This window comes from Hyperoodon ampullatus, assembly GCF_949752795.1.
Source record: "Hyperoodon ampullatus genome assembly, chromosome: X".
Taxonomy (NCBI): domain Eukaryota; kingdom Metazoa; phylum Chordata; class Mammalia; order Artiodactyla; family Ziphiidae; genus Hyperoodon; species Hyperoodon ampullatus.
Window position 1 is genome coordinate 65,979,544 of NC_136913.1, and position 8,610 is coordinate 65,988,153.

Consider the following 8,610-nt stretch of genomic DNA (forward strand, 5'->3'; position numbering starts at 1 on the left):
CCCTGGCGGTCCAGTGGTTAAGACTTTGCCTTCCAATGCAGTGGGTGAGGGTTCAATCCCTGGTCAGGGAGCTAAGAGCCCACATGCCTCACAGCCAAAAAACCAGAACATAAAACAGAAGCAGTATTGTTACAAATTCAATAAAGACTTTAAAAATGGTCCATATCAAAAAAAATCTTAAAAAAAGACTGAGGGGGAGAGGCTGTGGTTTTTCTTTTTGATTAGTTGCTGTAACACTGTCCTTCAGGTGGCTGAGGAATTATCATATTTTCTTTAGACATCATTAAACTCTTAGACATCAATAAAGCTCTTGCAAGACAACTTTTCTGCTATAGGAATTCTGCCATTTTGCTAGCACCAACATGGCTCTTCAGCTCACAACTCCATTAGAACTATTAACTACATTCATACTATTTTTGTTATAAATCTTCCAAAGCGGTGTGATTCTGAGTATTTAGGTCCACATTCTGTTTTAAGGCTGTATATCCATTTTTCATAAAGATTTACTATCCCTTTCTATCTTGTGTCATGTCTTCATCATTTTCTAGACTCCAGCTAACTGTGCAATCTCCTCCTCCTTTCTGGCTTTCTTCATGTTCTAACAGTCAGAAATTTCAGGAGACTTTTACTCCTCTGGAGTGAAATTGCCTGGGTTCAGGCTCTCTTTACCACTCACATTGCTGTGTGACTTCAGGTAAGAGACTTGAATCTTTCCTAGCCTCAGTTTTTCCATCTGAAAAAGAGGAGGAAAATATCAACTTCATAGGGTTTCTGTGAAGATTAAATTCCTTGGTAAACTTTAGCACAGGGAGGAAGAGAGGACACTAGAAGAGGCAACGTTTACCAGGCCATTATATCCAGCTTTTAATCCTTACAACTTCTCAATGCAGCAACTCCTAGTAATATCCTCTTTATAGAGATAAAAACCCTTGAAACTTAAAGCTAATGGGTGGAGGAGTGCATATTAAAACACAAGCCTCTTATCTGTGATGCTCACAAATGTCTGCTACTTGCAGAGATTCCTCAGTTCTTGGAGGGATTTCTTACAAGCAAAATTGACAAAGTGAATTCCTGTACATTGAGTCCTTTGGCCTGGACTCCCCAGTTTTTTTCTTGCTACTTCATAAGGATACTCGTAAGTATAACAAGCTTTTGGTTTCCTTCAGATGCATAGCAGTGAAGAACACAATGACTAATAGTATAATTTGGGACCATTGCCATGATTCATGCTAAAGTATACATAGTTTTACCCACCATTTGCATCAGTACAAATCCAACACATTTAAGAGGGCAAATGGCATCTTAGTATTATTGAAAATAGCTTTGACCCTATGGACTCCCTGAATATGCCTTAAGTACCCCCAGGGGTTCACAGAACACACTTTGAAAACGACTGACTAAGCAGCCACCTAAAGACATGCATGAATTTCAACTGTATTCCACAAGATGGTGCTATAATAATGCACATCAGTAATTAAATGTTGGGTCAAGACTGATTTTAAAAATTTGGTTGGTTTCAGAAACCAATGTAGCTAAAACGTATATACTAAGAAAGTTGCCTTAGTGGGCTCTTGGAGTACCAGGTCTATCTTATTATCTAAGCCCTCACCTCCAGCACATAACCTTGTTCCCTGAATACTGCTTTGCGCATAGTTACATTCCACATAAACCCTTTCCTCAGGGGCACATGAACACCTCATGTTAATTTGGATGGTCATATGTTGCAATCATGGACTCTCGAAACATCAAATTTAATGCTTTTTCGTTAAGAATATTTTACCTCCTTCCAAATAACCTTCCACCTTTGTTTTTACAAACCATACACCCTGGAATTACATGTAACATTCTTGGAGATGAGATCTTTATGTTCTGTGGTTCTAAAGCTGTATTTTCAGCGGGGGAGGAGCACAAATCCCTTTGTGACTTTGACAAAAGCTGCAGACCTTCTTCCCAGAAAAAAAATGTACATATATGTACATGAAACTTTGCATACAATTTCAAAGAGCTTAGATATGCCCTGAAGCCACGACTCATGTTAAGAACTGCTTTAGTGGTAGAAACTCTTGCCAAGCCCCATCTAACTCTTTCAGTTTAGGTAAAAGAGAAGTTTGTATTACATAAAAGAGATTTGGAGTCTATATGTCCTCTTATTGTTTTGCTATTATTAAGAACTTTGTATGCTATAGTGTTTTCATCCTTTAAAAATCCCATGTTTCTAGTTGATAAAGAGAACAATTTAATATCCCCACCAGGATTTTGATATGGCTTTTTGACAAGGGGTCATTGCTCTCCATGTTAAGGATTATGTCCTATCTTTTTCATATACACCACTAGCCAAGAACATTTTGCCAGACTTTATTTTTGTATTCTATATTACAAAGCAATAGGATCCATTTTATTTTTTAGATGGAAAATTATAATATTTAATATGACGTTTGTTATCAAATTATCGGCAACCTACACTACCCTCAGGGCCTTTGACACTTTCTGAAAGGCTTACTGTCTGAAATTTCTCCTTTAAACATTTATTCATTCAATTCTTGAAGACTTTTCTTTGGAATTCCCTATTAAATGATGAATTACCCAAGGAAAAGTACATGTTAAGCTGGTGGTTTAAGGTACATACATTCTGTGGATTCTTGGGTCTCATAAAAATGATCTAGAAAGCCTAAAAAAGTTTTGCTTTTTTTTTTTTTTTACTGCTTTATTGGAGTATAATTGTTTTACAGTGGTGTGTAAGTTTCTGAATTATAACAAAGTGAATCAGCTATACATATACACATATCCCCATATCCACTCCCTCTTGCATCTCCCGCCAAACATCCCTATCCCATCCCTCTAGGTGATCACAGGGCACTGAGTTGATCTCCCTGTGTTATGCGGCTGCTTCCAACTAGCTATTTTACATTTGTAGTATATATTAGTCCATGACACTCTCTCACTTCGTCCCAGCTTCCCCTTCCCCTGCCCAGTGTCCTCAAGTCCATTGTCTACATCTGCCTCTTTATTCCAGTCTTGCCCCTAGGTTCTTCATAACCAATTTTTTTTAGATTCCATATATATGTGTTAGCGTACGGTATTTGTTTTTCTCTTTCTGACTTACCTCACTCTGTATGACAGACTCTAGGTCCATCCACCTCACTACAAATAACTCAATCTCATTTCTTTATATGGCTGAGTAATATTCCATTGTATATATGTGTCACATCTTCTTTATCCATTCATCTGTCGATGGACACTTAGGTTGCTTCCATGTCCTAGCTATTGTAAACAGAGCTGCAATGACCATTTTAGTACATGATTCTTTCTGAATTATGGTTTTCTCAGGGTATATGCCCAGTAGTGGGATTGCTGGGTCATATGGTAGTTCTATTTCTAATTTTTTAAGGAACCTCCATACGGTTCTCCATAGTGGCTGTACCAATTTACAATCCCAACAAGAGTGCAAGAGTGTTCCCTTTCACCACACCCTCTCCAGCATTTATTGTTTCCAGATTTTTTGATGATAGCCATTCTTATTGGTGTGAGGTGACACCTCATTGCAGTTTTGATTTGCATTTGTCTAATGATTAGTGATGTGGAGCATCTGTTCATGCGTTTGTGGGCAATCTGTATATCTTCTTTGGAGAAATGTCTATATAGGTCTTCTGCCCATTTTTGGATTGGGTTGTTTGTTTTTTTTTTGATATTGAGCTGCATGAGCTGCTTGTAAATTTTGGAGTTAACTCATTTTCAGTTGCTTCATTTGCAAATATTTTCTCCCATTCTGAGGGTTGTCTTTTGGTCTTGTTTATGGTTTCTTTTGCTGTGCAAAAGCTTTTAATTTTTCATTAGGTCCCATTTCTTTATTTTTGTTTTTATTTCCATTTCTCTAGGATGTGGATCAAGAAGGATATTGCTGTGATTTATGTCATAGAGAGTTCTGCCTATGTTTTCCTCTAAGAGTTTTATACTGTCTGGCCATACATTTTATACTGTCTGGCCTTACTTTTAATCCATTTTGAGTTTATTTTTGTGTATGGTGTTGGGGAGTGCTCTAATTTCATTTTTTTACATGTAGCTGTCCAGTTTTCCCAGCACCACTTATTGAAGAGGCTGTCTTTTCTCCATTGAATATTCTTGCCTCCTTTATCAAAGATAAGGTGACCATATATGTGTGGGCTTATCTCTCGGTTTTCTGTTCTGTTCCACTGATCTATATTTCTGTTTTTGTGCCAGTAACATAGTGTCTTGATTACTGTAGGTTTGTAGTATAGTCTGAAGTCAGGGAGCCTGATTCCTCCAGCTCCGTTTTTCTTTCTCAAGATTGTTTTGGTTATTCGGGGTCTTTTGTTTTTCCATGGAAACTGTGAAATTTTTTGCCCTAGGTATGTGAAAAATTCCATTGGTAGTTTGACATGGATTTCATTGAATCTGTAGATTACTTTTGGTAGTATAGTCATTTTCTCAATGTTGATTCTTCCAATCCAAGAACATGGTATAGCTCTCCATCACTTTGTATCATCTTTAATTTCTTTCATCGATGTCTTATTGTTTTCTGCATACAGGTCTTTGGTCTCCTTAGGTAGATTTATTCATAGGTATTTTATTCTTTTCGTTGAAGTGGTAAATGGGAGTGTTTCATTAATTTCTCTTTCAGATTTTTCATCTTTAGTGTATAGGAATGCAAGACATTTCTTTGCATTCATTTTGTATCCTGCTACTTTACCAAATTCATTGAATAGCTCTAGTAGTTTTCTGGTAGAATCTCTAGGATGTATAGCATCATGTCATCTGCAAACAGTGACAGTTTTACTTCTTTTTTTCCAAATTGGATTCTTTTTATTTCTTTTTCTTCTCTTATTTCTGTGGCTAAAACTTCCACAATTATGTTGATTAATAGTGGTGAGAGTGGGCAACCTTGTCTTGTTTCTGGTCTTAGTGGAAATGGTTTCAGTTTTTCACCATTCAGAACAATGTTGGCTGTGGGTTTGTCATATATGGCCTTTATTATGTTGAGGAAAGTTCCCTCTATGCCTGCTTTCTGGAGGGTTTTTTTTCATAAATGAGTGTTGAATATTGTCAAAAGCTTTTTCTGCATCTGTTGAGAAGATCATATGGTTTTTCTCCTTCAATTTTTCAATATGGTTTATCACATTGATTTGTGTATAGTGAAGATTCCTTGCATTCCTGGGATAAACCCCACGTGATCATGGTGTATGATCCTTTTAATGTGCTGTTGGATTCTGTTTGCTAGTATTTTGTTGAGGATTTTAACATCTATGTTCATCAGTGATATTGGCCTGTAGTTTTCTTTCTCTGTGACATCTTTGTCTGGTTTTGGTATCAGGGTGATGGTGGCCTCTTAGAATGAGTTTGGGAGTGTTCCTCCCTCTGTTCTATTCTGGAAGAGTTTGAGAAGGATAGGTGTTAGCTCTTCTCTAAATATTTGATAGAATTCACCTGTGAAGCCATCTGATCCTGGGCTTTTGTTTCTTGGAATATTTTAATCACAGTTTCAATTTCAGTGCTTGTGATTTATCTGTTTATATTTTCTATTTCTCCCTGGTTTAGTCTCTGAAGGTTTTGCTTTTCTAAAAATTTGCCCATTTCTTCCAGGTTTTCCATTTTATTGGCATGTATGTGCTTGTAGCAATCTCTCATGATCCTTAGTATTTCTGCAGTGTCAGTTGTTACTTGCTTTTCATTTCTAATTCTATTGATTTGAGTCTTCTCCCTTTTTTTTGATGAGTCTGGCTAATGGTTTATCAATTTTTTTTATCTTCTCAAAGAGCCAGCTTTTAGTTTTATTGATCTTTGCTATCCTTTCCTTCATTTCTATTTCATTTAGTTACGATCTGATATTTATGATTTCTTTCCTTCTGCTAACTTTGGGGTTTTTTTGTTCTTCTTTCTCTAATTGCTTTTGGTGTAAGGTTAGGTTGTTTATTTGAGATGTTTCTTGTTTCCTGAGGTAGGAATGTATTGTTATAAACTTCCCCTTAGAACTGCTTGTGCTGCATCCCATAAGTTTTGGCTGATTGTGTTTTCATTGTCATTCGGTTCTAGGTATTTTTTAATTTCTTCTTTGATATTTTCAGTGATTTCTTGGTTATTTAGTAGCGTATTGTTTAGGTTCCATGTGTTTGTATTTTTTACAGATTTTTCCTACAATTGATATATAGTCTCACAGCGTTGTGGTTGGAAAAGATACTTGATATGATTTCAATTTTCTTATATTGATGAGGCTTGATTTGTGAACCAAGATATTATCTCTCCTGGAGAATGTTCCATGAGCACTTGAGAAAAATGTGTATTCTGATGTTTTTGGATGTAATGTCCTATAAATATCAATTAAGTCCACCTTGTTTAATGTATCATTTAAAGCTTGTGTTTCCTTATTTATTTTCATTTGGATGATCTTTCCATTTGTGAAAATGGGATGTTGAAGTCCCCTACTATGATTGTGTTACTGTCGATTTCCCCTTTTATCACTGTTAGCATTTGCCTTATGTATTGAGGTGCTTCTGTGTTGGGTGCATAAATATTTACAATTGTTATGTCTTCTTGGTTTGATCCCTTCATCATTATGTAATGTCCTTCTTTGTCTCTTGTAATAGTGTTTATTTTAAAGTTTAGTTTATCTGATATGAGTATTGCTACTCTAGCCCTCTTTTGATTTCTTTGTGCATTGAATACCTTTTTCCATTCCCTCACTCTCAGTCTGTGTGTGTCCCTAGGTTTGAAGCGAGTCTCATCTAGACAGCATATATACGCATCTTGTTTTTGTGTCCATTCAGCCAGTCTATGTCTTTTGGTGGGAGCATTTAATCGATTTACATTTAAGGTAATTATCGATATGTATGTTTCTATTACCATATTCATAATTGTTTTGGGTTCATTTTTGTAGGTCTTCTCTTGTGTTTCCTGACCAGAGAAGTTCCTTTAGCATTTGTTGTAAAGCTGATTTGGTGGTGCTGAATTCTGTTAGCTTTTGTTTGTCTGTAAACGTTTGAATTTCTCCATTGAATGTGAATGAGATCCTTGCTGGGTAGAGTAATCTTGGTTGTAGGTTTTTCCCTTTCATCACTTTAAATATGTCCTGCCACTCCCTTCTGGCTTGCAGAGGTTTTGCTGGAAGGTCAGCTGTTACCCTTATGGGGATTCCCTTGTATGTCAATTGTTGCTCTTCCTTGCTGCTTTTAATATTTTTTCTTTATATTTAATTTTTGATAGTTTGATTAATATGTGTCTTGGCATGTTCCTCCTTGGATTTTTCCTGTATGGACTCTCTGCACTTCCTGTGCTTGATTGACTATTTCCTTTCCCATATTAGGGAAGCTTTCAACTATAATCTCTTCAAATATTTTCTCTGTCCCTTTCTTTTCCTCTTCTTCTTCTGGAACCCCTATAATTCGAATGTTGGTGCGTTTAATGTTGTCCCAGAGGTTTCTGAGACTGTCGTCAATTCTTTTCATTCCTTTCTCTTTATTCTGCTCTGTGGTAGTTGTTTCCACTATTTTATCTTCCAGGTCACTTATTCGTTCTTCTGCCTTAGTTATTCTGCTATTGATTCCTTCTAGAGAATTTTTAATTTCATTTACTGTGTTTTTCATCATTGATTGTTTCCTCTTTAGTTCTTCTAGGTCCTTGTTAAATGTTCCTTGTATTTTCTCCATTCTATTTCCAAGATTTTGTATCGTCTTAACTATCATTACTCTGAAATACTTTTCAGGTAGACTGCCTGTTTCCTTCTCATTTTTTTGGTCTGGTGGGTTTTTACCTTGCTCCTTCATCTGCTACGTAATTCTCTGTCTTCTCATTTTGCTTAACTTACTGTGTTTGGGGTTTCCTTTTCACAGGCTGCTTGTTCGTTATTCCTGTTGTTTTCAGTGTCTGCCCCCAGTGGGTAATGTTGGTTCAGTGGGTTGTGTAGGCTTCCTGCTTGAAGGGACTGGTGCCTGTGCTCTGGTGGAAGAGGCTGGATCTTGTCTTTCTGTTGGGCAGGACTGCATCTGATGGTGTGTTTTGGGGTGTCTGTGGCCTTATTATGATTTTAGGCAGCCTCTCTGCTAATGGGTGGTGTGTTTTTCCTGTCTTACTAGTTGTTTGAAATGGGCTGCCCAGCACTGGAGCTTGCTGGTCATTGAGTGGAGCTGGGTCTTAGCATTGAAATGGAGATTTCTGGGAGAGCTCTTGCCGATTGATATTACATGGGACCAGGAGGTGTCTTGTGGTCCAGTGTCTAGAACTCGGCTCTCCCACCTCAGAGGCTCAGTCCTCTCACCCATCCGGGGCACCAAGCCCCTGTCAACCACATGGCTGCAGAATCAGTTGACATTATTGTTGCTTTCTTTCTCTCTCAACAACTGAGCATGATAACATACAGCCTCTTTCTTCTGAATCGGGAGAAGCTGAAGGAGAGCTGGTGGGAGCAGGAGGAGCCACAGTCACAGTTGATGTTTGATTCCAATGAAGTCAAAACCGTGCAAACCCCCCTTCTCTTGCACCCTGCACCAACTTTCTCAGCACACGATCTGCCACGTCACCACCTAAAAAGGTTTTGTTTGCAGTTTTAAAAATTTGTAAGTTTTGAATGAACAAAACCCTCAAATACAGGTGTTATGTGTC

At 37.4% G+C, this 8,610-nt stretch overlaps 1 pseudogene across 1 annotated transcript; it reads right to left on the reverse strand.

The window, feature by feature from the left end:
• Nucleotides 1–221: 221 nt before the first annotated feature.
• Nucleotides 222–1,651, reverse strand: LOC307069726 (ubiquitin-conjugating enzyme E2 variant 1-like; annotated as a pseudogene). The gene is made up of 3 exons: nucleotides 1,610–1,651; nucleotides 677–733; nucleotides 222–516 (listed from the first exon to the last, which is right to left on the reverse strand). The product of its transcript is annotated as a ubiquitin-conjugating enzyme E2 variant 1-like (transcript).
• Nucleotides 1,652–8,610: the final 6,959 nt, after the last annotated feature.